The sequence below is a fragment of the Eublepharis macularius genome, chromosome 4, assembly GCF_028583425.1.
Source record: "Eublepharis macularius isolate TG4126 chromosome 4, MPM_Emac_v1.0, whole genome shotgun sequence".
Classification (NCBI taxonomy): domain Eukaryota; kingdom Metazoa; phylum Chordata; class Lepidosauria; order Squamata; family Eublepharidae; genus Eublepharis; species Eublepharis macularius.
The window spans coordinates 17,808,567-17,823,888 of NC_072793.1; positions in this window are offsets into that span (position 1 = coordinate 17,808,567).

Here is a 15,322-nt window from a genome sequence, read left to right on the forward strand (position 1 = left end):
AGAGGAGCAGCAAAAGTGTGAACTTGGAATGTAAAGCACTATGTCTCTGTGTGACTAGAAGGCACATATATGTTGTAGAATAAATTATGTATATATTTTTTTACAAAACTTGAACTTGCAGGCAAGCTTTGGTTGAGTTTAATTGTTTGTCATCTATTTTTTTTTCTCCCAGAATGCTTCTCTCTTGGGAACAAGAATATTTTTAATGGCATAACAAAGGCATGATACTGCCTTATTATTACTATTTTTGAAGCTGCTGCTAACTACACAAACACGAATTGTGATTTATTTTTTTGTTCTAGTGTAGCTTTCATTTTTCTTTTGTATATTCATAAAAAAAGGAAAGGGGAAAACAAACCCTTCAGTGTTGAACTTTTTAGTTTCAAAGCTGTTTGTCAATCAAAGCGACTAGTAATGTTGAGCGACTAGTTCTGTTGAGGCCAGTAGTTTTGGTAGATACAATCAATTTCTTTCTCATACTATCCAGTTACATAAGGAGTGTTATGTAACACAAGGCCATGCAGTAGCCTACAGCAAGATTATTTAATTTGTTTTGGGGAATGTGGTGGATATTTTTTTCCATCTAAAATATGTTTTAATTTAAAACTACCTAAGTGAATACCAAAGAAAAATGCATACTTTTGCACAGTAAACGTTTATTTAAATAGAACAGGCTGCTTTAACTACGTAAGAAAAATAGGTTAATCTCTGCCTATTTTTCCTCCCCAGAGGTCCTTATTTCTGGAGTATTTTTCAATGCACCTTATTCAAAAGCTAAAGCTTAATACATTTAAGAGTGTTCCTTGTGCTACCCTTCACCTTTGGGGGAATAAGATTTTGATTTTGATTTTTTTTTTCTTAACAAAAGTTTAAGTGGAGGGGAGTGAACGTCTGTTCTTTCCTGTTTGCTAAACACCAGCAAGACTGTCGCAGAAGGTCAAATGTTAAGTCTCGTATACATTCCAAAGTAGCTTCTAGAACATACAACAAGTGGAGTGGCATTTTGGGAGATGATTACAATCCAGTAAACTTGCAGTCTGTTTCTAATTTAGTCTTGCTAGACATTGGCAAAACTATTAATTCAGTGATGGGCCCTAACTTATTGAGAGTCTGCGGATGAACAAAGCAACACGAAGGTCCCAGGATAATCTAATGCAAAGATCTTTCTCTCTGGATGGTAGAAACCTAGTGTGCTAGCTATTCTAGCTATTGTTTGACAAGAATCATTAGATGGAAGGGAACAATACTGTAAAAGAGTTCCCTCTTTGTTTTTAATTACTTGATATGCCTCCTTGGAATGATTAGTGGATGCAATATCTGTACCAAAGCCTTTTGGAACAGCTACTGCAACCTTCTGCTGAACCGTGACTTTAATGGTATTTTTGGACCCCTTGCCAAGAATGCTTTAAAAACTCTCTGTGCCTCTAAGATCAAGTGTACCGTTTTAGCTGCACCCGTAGGTTATAGATGTGTGAGTCCTCCAATAGGTGAGGGCTGACACCAGGGGATCAAAATCCAACTCTTTTACAGTATTGGATCTCGCTGTATGCTATTAAGAATTAGCTTGTTCTGGTTCTAATGCAATTTGGAAAAAAATGTTGAGAGAGGACTTTGGCCTCCAAGGGGGAAAAGTGCAGTTATTGCAAATGTAGACAGGTTTTTTTTTTGCTTTATCTTAAGCCAGATATTATTTATATACCATGTACTAAGGCTAAAAAGGGGGGGACTGATATACAAGGCAACCTGATTGGAATTTCTGGCTCAGAGAAACCATGAAAGCATTTGAACATTGCTCGTGCTGCTATTGTGATATTCTTGCAAAGGAAGAAAAAGAAAGTGCAAACCAAAGAGTATTCAGTGACATGTGAAACAAAGAAAGGAGGAAATTACTCCAAAATGCACAAAGCTCCCACTTGTAAGACTTGAGACATTAAAGGAAAAGGTGGGGTGAGAAAGTGTTGAATATTCTTGTTTTTTTTAAAAAAATTAAAAAATAAAGGGATTTTTTAAAAATCAATTTTTCTTTTTTTTTCCCTGGTGCAGCATTGACTTTTTCTTTTCCAAGATGCAGGGTTTTGGTGTGTTAAGACTTTTTAAAAAACAAAGTGTACATTTTTATAAAGTTTATCAAGTATTTTCATATTTAAAGCCAAATGTAAATAGGAGTCAATTTTAAAAAGAGAAGGACAGAAGAAAAGGCCAAGATGGCATCAGTTAGAACCCACGATGCTGCCGGTTAGCATGGATTTTTGCCAGCCTTACGGGGTTCCTAGTGCTCTGAAGTTTTTGTTATTTATTTAGGCATGGATATTTAAGGCTGTTTTCTCACACTGCTTACCGGCCACGGAGCATCGCACCAAGCTCCCGGAATGACAGTCTTCCTGGTGCGATTTCACGCAAGAACTGCCATTCTCGCACGTAATCGTGCCAGAAAGATGCTGTCATTCCAGGAGCTTGGTGCAATGTTCCGTGGCTGGTAAGCAGTGTGAAAACAGCTTAACTTGATTGTTTCTTTTCCCCCAAGCTATTGGCATTTTACCTACTTTTCAGATTGCTTGAGAATAGATAATCTATTGCACTCTTTGATTCCCCCCCACCTTCAAATAACCCTTTGTCTTTACCTGTTGGCTTCTGCATGTTGCAATTGCTAGGATAGACTCTTTCATATGTATTATCTTGGTACCTGCCAGCCCTTAGTTGTTTAGTTTGAAAACTGAACATACTTTGGGAGGTTCCGCCTAGGTTCCATGATCATCATGAAGCTACGGGCATGGGGCATTTTTTTTTAAAGTCGCTGATAACAAGGGACAATTGTGCAAAGTGTTCAGCAGTTGAGATCTGTGATGCAATTCTCAACCACTTAAATCAATGGGAATTTTTTTCCCCCCACTGACTTCATTGGAATGTAGATTGCACACTTAACTCACATTTGTGGCTTCAGGACTTAAGGGACAAGTAGTTCACTTTCCTCTTCCCTAAAATACTTGAATGGAGGTCATTTTCTTGTATGGAACTAACATAATCTTATACAGGGCACAAGCAAGCAAGTCTATGAACTCCCCATTATTTTTCATCCATGATCCGGGGTTCAATTTTTATTAAGTTAATAAAATTGCTGCATATATGTAGTACTTTAGATACAGTGTTCAGCCACAGACCTCTTTGTTTTCTGACTCGGGTTCAATTGCACATGCTTTCATTTGGCAAAGACAAAGGATTCTGGTATTTTTTTGTTTTCTTATGTCTTGGGGGGATTACAAGGTTAAACTGAGAAGTACTGTAATGTCTTTAAAACGCCGGCTGCTGTTGAACATCTGCAAGGTGAGAGGGTACTGCATAGTTGCCATCACACAGGCAACTTGAGAGAGCTTTCCCTTCTCATAAATGGATTTTCTGTTCTGCAGCAGTTTGTAAGGTGAACAAACCAATAGGCATTTGACAATCGTTGTCCCTTACTATTTTCCTGTTTGCAGCCTTTTGTATCAAAGTCTTCCTAACGTACTGCACAAATCATGGATTGTACAGATTTTTATATATTATATATATATATATTATGTCTTATTTTATTATTTCTAAATAAATAAAAAATAAAGTATTCTTGCATATCTTTTTCAATTCTTTTTTCAAAATAAGTTGTTGTGTAAGCACGTAGTATAGTTTGACGACAGCATGTCCAAATAAGCTTTTTACGTTATCTGTCTGATTACTTCAGAAGAACCAGACTAGCAGTGTTATTACTAATCAGTTATACTCTTCTAAACTCAAAGAAGTCAGTGGGCTTTGAAGGGTGTAATTATGGCCGTTTCCACACTGCTTACCTTCCCTCGGAACGACCTGGAACATCGTGCAAAAAACACAGAAGATCATGTTTTCTCACGCGAGATTTGTGCGATGTCGTGCAAATCTTGTGCAAGAAAACACGATCATCCGCGTTTTTTGCATGATGTTCCGGGTCGTTCCAAGGGAACGTAAGCCGCATGGAAGCGGCCTATGTTAGGATGGCATAGTAGTACTGTTACAGATGATGTTCTGCAGCCTATGAACCACAAGGAAAAGATGTTCACAGATGAAGATTTTGCTGCCTTCCACTTCCTTCAGCAGTTTCTGTTTGATTCCCTGCACACTGGTGCTGGGTTTGGCGGAAGGAGCTTCATAGGCAAAAGTCCAATGGCTGTAGCTGCAGGGCAGTAAAAAAGCAAAATTGGACAAAATTGTCCTCAACTTCCAAGCGTTTCTGATAGATAGGAGGAAACGGACAAAAGCTCATTCAGTTTCTCTTTACAGCACCCCCTCATGCCCCATGTCAATTTCATGCCATGTTCATGAGCCTCCCTTGACTCTTGGCAGCAGTTGTACAAATCAAAGGGAGCCCTTGCGGGAGAGGAAAATACAGAATATCTGTGTCTGCAGAGGCCTTCCATTTATTGTTTAGAAGATTCAGCCCTATGCATTTTAGAATGCAATCCTATGCACACTTGCCTGGTACTAAATAGCACTGAACACAGTGGGGTTTACTTCTCAGAAGCCTTGCCTACTATTGCCTTGCTTATCTTACGGTTTGGATCCATATTTCTGATTTGATTTGTTACATTTGCAATCCGCTCTCCCTCTAAATGGGCTCAGAGTGGATAACAGTATTAAAATTTACAATATTATTTACCATAAATAAACATACAGTTCAGTAACAAAGCAGCTGTAGATGGCGGCCTGTATTTTCAACCTCCATAATGCCAAAAGCATATCCTTTGCTTCCCTGGGGCTCCCCAAGAGTCAATATGCCTAGAAGTGTCTTGTCTGTCTTTGTTTCTAGACATATCTATGGGTCTCACCACACGAGAAGAAATACACGGGTAATTTGAGTGTATTTTGTAATGCGAGTCTTTTTGAGTGTAATTGAAGTTATTTTATCTTGTGTGGTTTGACCCTATATCTGGCAGCAACCTGGAGAAGCACAGCCGAGAGCAAAAACACTCAAGTGTTCAGTACTATATCTGTGAAATCTTCAGAGAGCAGGTGACCTCTGTGCTCTGTGTTCTCTCTCACTGCTGCTCTCTACTCTTCTGTGGCTCCAAGTTAGTGTAGGAAGGCCCTTTAGAGCAGGACCACATTTCAAAGGTGCAGCTCTTCTTGCCACTACCCAAGTTCTGCTTCCTTCTACCTGTTGTAGTGTGTTGGGATTATTATCTGCTTTGCAACAGATGAAAGAAAAAGGGAGGTCACACAATGACAGTGCCTCTTGCTATAAGGATGCTTTTTCAGTCTAAAGCCCCTACAAAATAAAAGAGTTGATTCCAAGGCAAATGGTAACAGGCTATATGATCTTACATCTCTCTGCTCTGCAGCACCATTCAGCTCTCTTAACTTCTGTTCATCATTCTAAGCTCTGATAAGCCACTCCCTCTTCCAAGAAATCAAATTCCTCAGGAGTAAAAGTTAAAAGCAGTATTTGGATGTTTTAAGTGGAATTCTTTGTGACACAAGGTAGTGTGCCACTATTATCATAGTAGGAACATCTCGTATTTACTATTGTAATGACTGGTGGCAACATTTATTTATTTGATTTGATTTATACCCCGCCCTCCCCACAGATGGGCTCAGGGTGGCTAACAACATTAAAAAAATACATTAAAAGTCACAAAACCATAAAATCAATAATAATTTTTTAAAAAGTCATTAAAATAGTCCAGGAGCAGGCTATTTAAACAAATATCGAGAGTTCGTATATGGGCATAGCGGATGGCCGAGGGCAGCCCCAGAAAAAGTGGTGGTCTTAGAGCCAAGCTACAAGTGACGCCTGACACAGGTTGAACACTTGTCAGCTTCCCTCAAGTTTTGATGGGAAATGTAGGCGTCCTGGTCTTGCAGCTGTCATGGAGAGCCAAGCTGTAAAACAAGGACGCCTACATTTCCCATCAAAACTTGAGGGAAGCTGACAAGTGTCCAACCTGTGCCTGGCGTCACTTGTAGCTTGGCTCTAAGCTCCTTAGATAAAAGGTGGGGTAAAAAATAGACTTTCTTCACTCTAGTCCTGTGGGGTCTTCTATCCACAACTTCCATCTGGTATGACAGATAAATCTTTCAGATGAACTTCAGGCCCAATGTTTTTTTTCAAAATCAATCATAGACCCCAGGTATCCATTGAAATACATTGTGCCTCAGTGGGCTTGTTGTCATTTTAAAGGTAGTCATATATACTATATTTTTAGGAGAAGACAAAGAAAGAATCTTTAAAATATGTCTCGCAGTGGATGTAATGTAAAGAAGTCCACAGACTAGCCTGAGCTATTTTTGTTTTGAATGAGGTACACAGCTCAGTGCAAGAAGGCAGTACTGCAGAATATAAGAAGCAAGATTTCTATAGTAATGATGACTAAGCAAGGATGTATTAAGGTCAGACGGGGAGGGGGAAAGGATCGCCTTTTTTCCCTGCTCTCTAGGGCTGTTTTCCCACTGCTTACCAGCCACAGAACATCGTGCCAAGCTCCTGGAACGACAGCTTCTTCTTGGCATGATTTCACGTCAGTTCATTGTGTCAGGAAGACGCTGTCGTTCCGGGAGCTTGGTGCAATGTTCCGTGGCTAGTAAGCAGTGTGAAAGCTTTCTGGTGTGCATCTGTGTAAAAAAAAAAGGGGGGGATAGTACTCATGCTGAGTATCTAGCTTGGTGTGAATGAATAGGATAAATCTTATTAAACTGGAATCCTCAAACCGTTTCAACTGGCTTAGTGCCATTTCAGTTATATGTTTTGCAGTGATTCAGGAAGGCTAATATACAAGTTCCTTCGTAAAACAGCGGCAATTCTGTGTTTTTCTTATTAAGATAAAAATAAACAACATTACAGCAGTGTCATGTTTCTAGGGAATACTGCTGAAATAGGAGCAATTCATATCACTGCCAGCCCAGCTGTCTCAAAGGAGATATGGAATGAAGTTAGCCAGGGTCAGTGATGGGTACTTGCATGCCTTTGGAAAATAGCTGTTCAGAGAGGATAATCTGCAAAAGATCCCTGTGGAGTTCGGTGCACTCTACTGAAAAGGTTTTACAAACATTTATAATTTATCAATAGCCTTCATTTTGAAGCCTAAATATGAACAGGGCTTTAAAATGACCTTGAGCGTGAATGCAAGAGGGCCCAAAACTATGCTTATTGTCCAGTCTGAGCGGGCAGACTTTTTACTTGTAATCTCTGGCATGAGTTTGTGTGACTCTCAGCTGGTATTTCAGCTGGTTGTTTTAGGGCCATCCTAGAGCCAAGCTACAAGTGATGCCTGACACAGGTTGGACACTTGTCAGCTTCCCTCAAGTTTTGATGGGAAATGTAGGCATTCTGGTCTTGCAGCTGTAATGGAGAGCCAAGCTGTGAAACCAGGATGCCTACATTTCCCATCAAAACTTGAGGGAAGCTGACGTGTCCAACCTGTGTCAGGCGTCACTTGTTGTTTGGCTCTCAGGCAGGAAGTAGGGCTGTTAGCTCTGGGTTGGGAAATACCTGGAAATTTGGGGGCGGAGTCTGGGAAGGGTGGGGTTTGGAGGGGGACTGGGTCTCAGCAGGGTATAACTCCATAGGGTCCACCCTTGGAAGCAGACATTTTCTCCAGGGAAACTGATTCCTTTCGTCAAGTGATCAGTTGTAATTCCAGGAAATTTCCAGGTCCAACAGGATTGGGGCAACCATGTTTGTTTATTCATGTGCCCATTTATGTAACAAAACAGCGCTTTCCGATTTTTATAACAAAAAGTGTGTGCTGGTTGAGGGTACCTGAATTCTTCCTCACTACCACACTACAGTTGTCCTTTGAACTAGTGGTGCATAAAGTTCTGCTAAAATTGCTTCCGATCTCCAGACTACAGACATCCGTTCCACTGAAGAAAATGGAAGATTCTAAGAATGGCATCACATGCCCGATAAGCTCTCTCACTTCCCCACACTCTGCCTTCTCAAAGCACCACCACGAAATCTCTAGGAATTTTCCATGCTGGAGTTGGTAACTCTCTGCCTAACTCAGTTAAGGTTGCCAACCTCCAGGCGAGGCCTGTAGTTCTCCCAGAATTACAACAATTCTCCAGACCACCAAAATCCAGACCCTTGGAGAAAACGGCTGCTTTGCAGGGTGGATTCTATGACACTATACCTCACTGAGGTCTCTCTGGGGTTTCCAGGTCCCAGGGACAAAACTGTGGGATGGGACAACGTAGGGTGTGTGTGCAGTGGGACGGCACTTACCTTGCGTGCTCACAAAGTGTATACATGCTTCAGGGCACCCCACATTGTGCCAGGAATGATGTAATTCCTGGTGCAATGTGGAAGTAATGGTCAGCCCCAAACACTAAATTTGCATTCAATTGTCCCTCATTACTTCCACATTGCACTAGGAATCATGTCATTTCTGCCACGATGTGGGCACATGCAGGGGCACTCTGGAGCATGTGGGAGCAGGCTTTGCCCCTGCCACTGTTTTCTTGCACCTTTCTTCCCCCTACTGGCTTAGGAGAGAGGCAGCAGGGGGTGGAGGCTGGGGATGGGGGCAGAAGTCTTCCTTCTCTTAACCCCACCATCCCCAAACTTCACTCCAAAATCTCCAGGAATTTCCATATCTGGAGTTGGTAACCCTACTCAACCCTCAGCAATAGAGCGTGAGGAAGAACTTTTCACTCGCTCACCAGTGCACATCTTTTTGTTTAAATATTGCCCCCATCCTTTATACAGGACGTACTTGGAAAGAAAGATGGCTTCCCTGTTCTGTGGTTTTACATTTAAAAAATTAATTTTTGATCATTATGATATATGTATTTTTGTTATTGTGAGCCCCTTTGAGCATGTGTTGGAAAGGTGGAATGTAAACAAATACCTTGGCTCTGAGCTAGCGAGGCCTAAGCAGTGCTCTATAGTTACAGGGTAGGGTTGCCAGTCTCCAGGTGTTGGCTGGAGATCTCCCGGAATTTTTACTGATCTCCAGGCCATTGAGGGTAGTTCCCCTGGAGAAAATGGCTGCTCTGGAAGGAGGACTCTGTGGCGTTATACTCTGCTGAGGTCCCTCCCCTTCCGAAACCACACCTTCCCCAGGCTCCACCCCCAAAACTCCAGGAATTGCCCAACCTGGAGCTGGCAACCCTATTACAAGGCCTCTATTTTCTCCTCAGTAAGGTTACTGCCACACTGACTTAGATAACCCAGGTGAGCCTGATCTTGTTAGATCTTAGAAGCTAAGCAGGGTCAACTTTGGTCAGTAATTGGATGGTAGATGTCCAATGAAGACCAGGGTTGCAGAGGCAGGCAATGGCAAACCACCTCTGTTAGTCTCTTACCATGAAAACCCCACCAGGGGTCGTCCAAAGACAACTATGACTTGAGGGCACTCTCCACCACCAAGATTACTGCCATTTACAGGTTCTGAAGAAAGCACAATTTCTGTAGGGGTAGTCGCAATGTTTAAATACATATTTATTTCTTACGTTTTCCTGGAGAGAATTTGACTTGGGTTTTCTCACACATTAAGAATAGAAAGATTTCAATTTATTTTTCTCCACCGTGGGTAGTAGTTTGTATAATTTAGTGGACAGAGAAAGATTCGAAGGATCACGTCTTCTCTAGCTAGCAGGACTGTCCTCTGTGTGCATGTGTGGTGCACACAGATCAGAGTTGGTCTGTACGGAAAAGGTCAAGTCCCATGGCTACCTAGCTTATTGGCTTGTTTTTCCTTATTCTACAAAAGGTCAGTGTTGAATAATTTGTTGGTTGTCCTCAGACTGTTGGAACTCTGCTTAAGAAATTTTACAGATCTTACTGTAAAAATCAACAGTTTGATCTGGAAACCTGAAGTAAAATATATAGACAGCATGCCCTGAGAGACAATAGTGACTGGTATTGTCTTTTCAAATCTCTTGTCTCTGTTACATGGTTCACAAAGATCTCTAAGGCCAATGACACTTGTGGATATCTCTATTTAGTGGCATAATAAAACAGCTGCTCTGCATAGTTACCATAGAAACCAGGATGAACCACTATCATCTTTTTTACTGACTCACTTCAGAGTGTGTATGTGTGTGTAAATTGTTAAACCATCAGTCTCACATATGACATTTTTCTCTCATATGCCAACTTTTTCCATGTAGGCAAACAACAAAAAGCTGTGCTAGTCATGCATCGAAAAGGTACAAATGTTTGCTTAGATGTCACTATATGTGTTTATAAGTTGTTTCATACAACTGCCAAACATAGGTAATCACAGCAAAGCAAATACTTATGCTGTCTTCAGATATGATACAAGGGTGTATGGGTTTTTTTCTTGCAGGAAAATATCTGCATGTAGGAAAAGTGTTGTATGCCCATCTCTTAGATGTGGCTGCCTGCAAACTTTCTAGAGCCGTAGCAGAATAACAACAACAACAACATTTGATTTATATACCACCCTTCAGGACAACTTAATGCCCACTCAGAGCAGTTCACAAAAGGTGCCATATTATCCTCACGACAATCACCCTGTGAGGTGGGTGGAGCTGAGAGAGCTCCAACAGAGCTGTGACTGACCCAAGGTCACCCAGCTGGCTTCAAGCGGAGGAGTGGGGAATCAAACCCAGCTCTCCAGATTAGAGTCCCGCACTCTTAACCACTACACCAAACTGGCTGGTGGGTCAGAAACACCTTTGCCTTGATCTATAATGCTCTTGCTAATTTCTTAATAGAGATAAGGAAATTTTCTTTATTTTGTTTCTTTTTAGATTTGATTTTTGCTTATTTTGTTTTGTTATATATATGACTAGCTTGATACCCATGCTTTGCTATGGTATTTAACTACTATAAGTCCAGGGAGGTGCAAGCAGGCAGGAGCCTGCCAGCCACACAGAAAAGCCAGCCCCCACAGGGAAATTGGCAATCCTAGTGAACATTGAGAGGAAGACTGGGAGGTGCATTTTACCTCAGGACATATTCAGTGACTCCCAATAGCAACTGCATACTGTTTAGGATGAGGACCAGTCAGGCTGCATACGCAAATGACCTCTGTGTTCCCACTGTCTTGGGGTGTGTGTGGAATGTTATGAGCCCCAATCGGCCCACATATGCAAATGACATTGAAAGGCTGGTCCAATCAGGGAAGAGTGGCCAAGATGGAAGTGGGCGGAGGCACAAGCAGGCAGCAGCCTGCCAGCCAAACAGGGAAGCTGTTTCCCACTGGGAAAACGCCCTCTTTTTACCCCCTTAGAGGGCGAATTTCTTAAAATCTCTTCTTAGTGGGTGTTTACATCATGAAAGGAATGTTCTCCCCAAATTTCATGTTTCTAGGTCCAGGAGTTTGGGCTGGACATTGTGATGAGTCATAGATGGGGTTCATCTAACATTCATTGGCTCAATTAAGAGCATAGGGGTTATATTGGCCCCGGCATTATTGCTGGATAAAGATAATTCAGCAGCAAACCCCCCATTTTCTATCATCTTCATTTAGCCAAGAAAAGACTTCCTTCCTTGACCTGGCTGCTCTGGCCACGTGGATCCATCACACAGTGACCTTGAGGCAAGACTGTTGCAATGCAGTCTACATGGGCTTGCCTCAAAGGCAACCAGGAATCTCCAATTGGTACAGAATGCCTCAGGTTGCTTACCCTTGGGGACGAGGCAGATATGCATGTTACAGTAGTTTTGCAGTCACTCCATTAGTTATTTTGATGGACACAAAGCTATCTACCCTGGAAAAGCCAACCAGGGTAGATGAGGACCAGTCAGGCTGCATATGCAAATGACCTCTGTGTTCTCACTGTGTTGAGGTGTGTGTGGAATGTTGTGAGCCCCAATCAGCCCACATATGCAAATGAGCATATAGAAATGTTTCTCTGGCATCCAATCAACTTAGGGGGAGAAGGTTGAATGTTGGAATAACAACAACAATATTCGATTTATATACCACCCTTCAGGACAACTTAACACCCACTCAGAGCAGTTTACATAGTGCGTTATTATTATCCTCACAGCAATCACCCTGTGAGGTGGGTGGGTCTGAGAGAAATCTGAAAGAGCTGTGACTGATCCATCTGGCTTCAAGCAGAGGAGTGGGCAATCAAATCTGATTCTCCAGATTAGAGTCCTGCCGCTCTTAACCACTACACCAGCAACATGGAGTCTTAAGTCTGTCTTAGCACTAGAGCAGATGGTTTAAAGAGTGGCTCTGCCTGGTAATGTCCACAGGAAAAAGAGAAGCACCCTTAGAGACAAAACCGAACTACACGGCTGGGAACCCACATCTCGGGGATCAAAAACAATGTACCAATAAAGAGTCTTACAGATATGTTACAAATATTAGTAAATATAGCAATTTAAGTGATTTAAAGTGCATGTGGTATCAAAACAAGTATATATGTATATAAATAATTCATACAGAATTCATACAAAGCTTGCAGGACAAATACATTTAATAATAAACGGCCAAACGTAGAAAACTTTCTTTTTTTACTTGTCAATATCTATTATCTATTTCTGTCTCTTATATTCCGTCTTATTACATCAATTGTGAGTTCTATTATGTCATAATACAGTTAATCTTAGTATCATATTTATGTTTACTGATTATAGTTATTTGTCATCCATTTGTAGAAGAGATCCCATGGTACAGAGATGTCTTCTTCCACGTGCCCTTTCATTAACAATGTTAATTTATCCATTTCCGCCGTCTCCATTACCTTTGTTATTAATTCTTCTTGCTGGGGGATTCTTTGTTGTTTCCAATAGGTTGCTAATAAGATTCTAGCAGCTGTTACTATATGGATTACTAAGTGTTCTTGCTCTCTCTTTATATCCGACATACAGTTTAATAGAAAAATTTCTGGGTTCAAAGGAATTGTTATTTGTAAGATATTTTGTAACAACTTATGTACCATTATCCAATATCTATGCACTTCTTTGCAGGACCACCACATGTGGAAAAATGTCCCTATACTTTCTTTACATTTCCAACACTTATTTGACATATTTTTAAACAGTTTAGCCAGTCTGACTGGCATTAGATACCATCTATGGAACATCTTATATAAATTCTCTTTAAACACAACAGATTTAGTTATTTTAACATTTACTTTCCATATCTTATTCCACTGTATTTGGTCAATATCATTACCTAAATTATGTATCCATAGTCTTTTACATTTCTCCACCCCATTATTTTCTTTCATTTCCATTAGGAAGATATACATTTTCTTATTCCAGCAATAGTTCTTGGAAATTCAACAAGGAGATGCCAAAGGGAGCCAAAGTGGATTCATAGAAACCTGTGGAAAACCACTGCTCCTGTACCAGAGAATATTTATACTGATGCTCTCATCTTGCTTTCTCTTATCAGATGGAACAAGGAAGATGGAAAACTTGGAAGGACCGAAGACCTGACAAGGAACCGGTCATCAAAACGCTTGTTTCCAAACTGCGTCAGGGGTCAACAGACCTCCTCACCATACATCTCCAAAGGCCACGCTGATGCTTTGTCAATTTCAAGCGGCAGTCCGGCGCACCCTTCTTTGGCCGTGCGCCAAAGGGTCTGTAAGACAAACGGTCCGCCATGGTTGAGCTGATGAACTGGGGCTGGTGCACTTCACCATATTGAAATGCAAAAGCCATAATCAGAATACTTTCATAAATTCGGTGGTTGAATTTACCCAAAGAGTAGCAACAAATACAGGCAACCGTGTCTTTTGTTTAAAATTTAGTATTCCTAATAGCTTTCAAGGAGCCTTCTAAAAATCCCCCCTCCTCCAATAAGTGAAATCATAGATTTCAAATGACAAATCAGGAGCGTTTCAAAGAAAAACTGTGCTTGCCTAGGATTATAAAGTGAGAGTAAATGCCAGAGAAATTAAGAAAAGTTCAATCCCGTCATGGCAGGTATGAGCGCCCCACCTACAGAGCACCAAACTGTACACTGTTGCACGTATTAATTGTTGTCACTGTTATAGCAACAGCTAGAGAAGCAAAGCCGTGTGTTCTTTCTGTTTATATCAGTTGGGATCGCACAGGAAAGGTTCTTGGTGCATTGTGTCCAAAGTGTCTGCTACTTATTTGCTAGGGCTTCACAGATAGTAACAGAGATGTTTAAAGATTAAAGTGTCCTTGGCAACCTTTCTTATTCTTCAATTACATCATTATCCATCAAAATAATCTTATATCATGTTTGAGATAGTGCTATGCTATGCTCCAGTGGTATAAAAATATCTAAGATTGAACATCATCTCCTTGCAAGGGTTTGTTTGCTCATTTAACATTTTGCAAGCTGCATCTTTAGGTTTTTTTTTTAAAGAAAAACCATGCAACTTCATATTATTAGGGATTTAAGATTCCTACTATATTTAGGGCCAAACTACACAATACACAATACACCTGACATATTCTGGGTCAGGGGCGTGCAACCAGACTCACAGTGAAACCCACTGTGAAACTCACTGTAGATAAGCTTTTAGAAATACAGAGTTGTAGGTGTGGGGGTAGGTAGATGGGGCATCATGTGTTATGGAACAGAATTCAAAAATAGATATTAAAAAAATCTATACCAGGGTGCCAGGCACAGAAGAGAAGGTGTTTCTACAAAGGAAAGGAGCCCTCATCTTTATGTAAAAATCTTAGATTAAAAAAGAGGGGAGAAAAGAAAATTTAGACATTTTAAATGCTGAGATCTTGTGAGATGACGGCTGCTTCCACATACGTTGGATAATGCACTTTCAATGCTCTTTAGTGATCATTTGGAACTGGGTTTTCTTTTGTGGAACACAAAATCCACTTCTAAAGGATAACAAGTGCATTGAAAGTGCATTATTTAATGTGTGTGGAAACAGCTGACCTCATGAGATCTTGGCAACCATTTTGGATTCCTTGCAGACCCAGCACCAAAGGGGAGCACCAGGACAAAGTCCCAGAACAAAGGACATGGACGCCTTGCTGGAGTGAAAATGGCCACCACTTTATTGGTTACAGCTGCAAGAACCTTGGCACTGCAGAGGGCAATAGATCCAAGCATTGGCCACCCCATTGGAGGATATCATGGGATGGCAGCCCCTAGGATTCCACATGGGCGCAAGCCATTGTGTGGTTCCCCCTACCATATGGGTATGAAGGTATTGGACAGACCCTGAACTGGGCATATCTTTGCCCTCCCTCACCCCAGGATTCTTTAAGGGGATCCCAAGATATGGGGAAATGAGTGTACAGACCCTGTTTCCCAAATAGATCTGTCCCAGTATGAAACTGCCACACCCTCTGTTCTGACAAATAAGAAAAGCATCTGGTTCATTGAAGATATGTACGGTTGTGTGAGTAACAACGCAATAAGATTGTGATTAAGTTTATTTATTA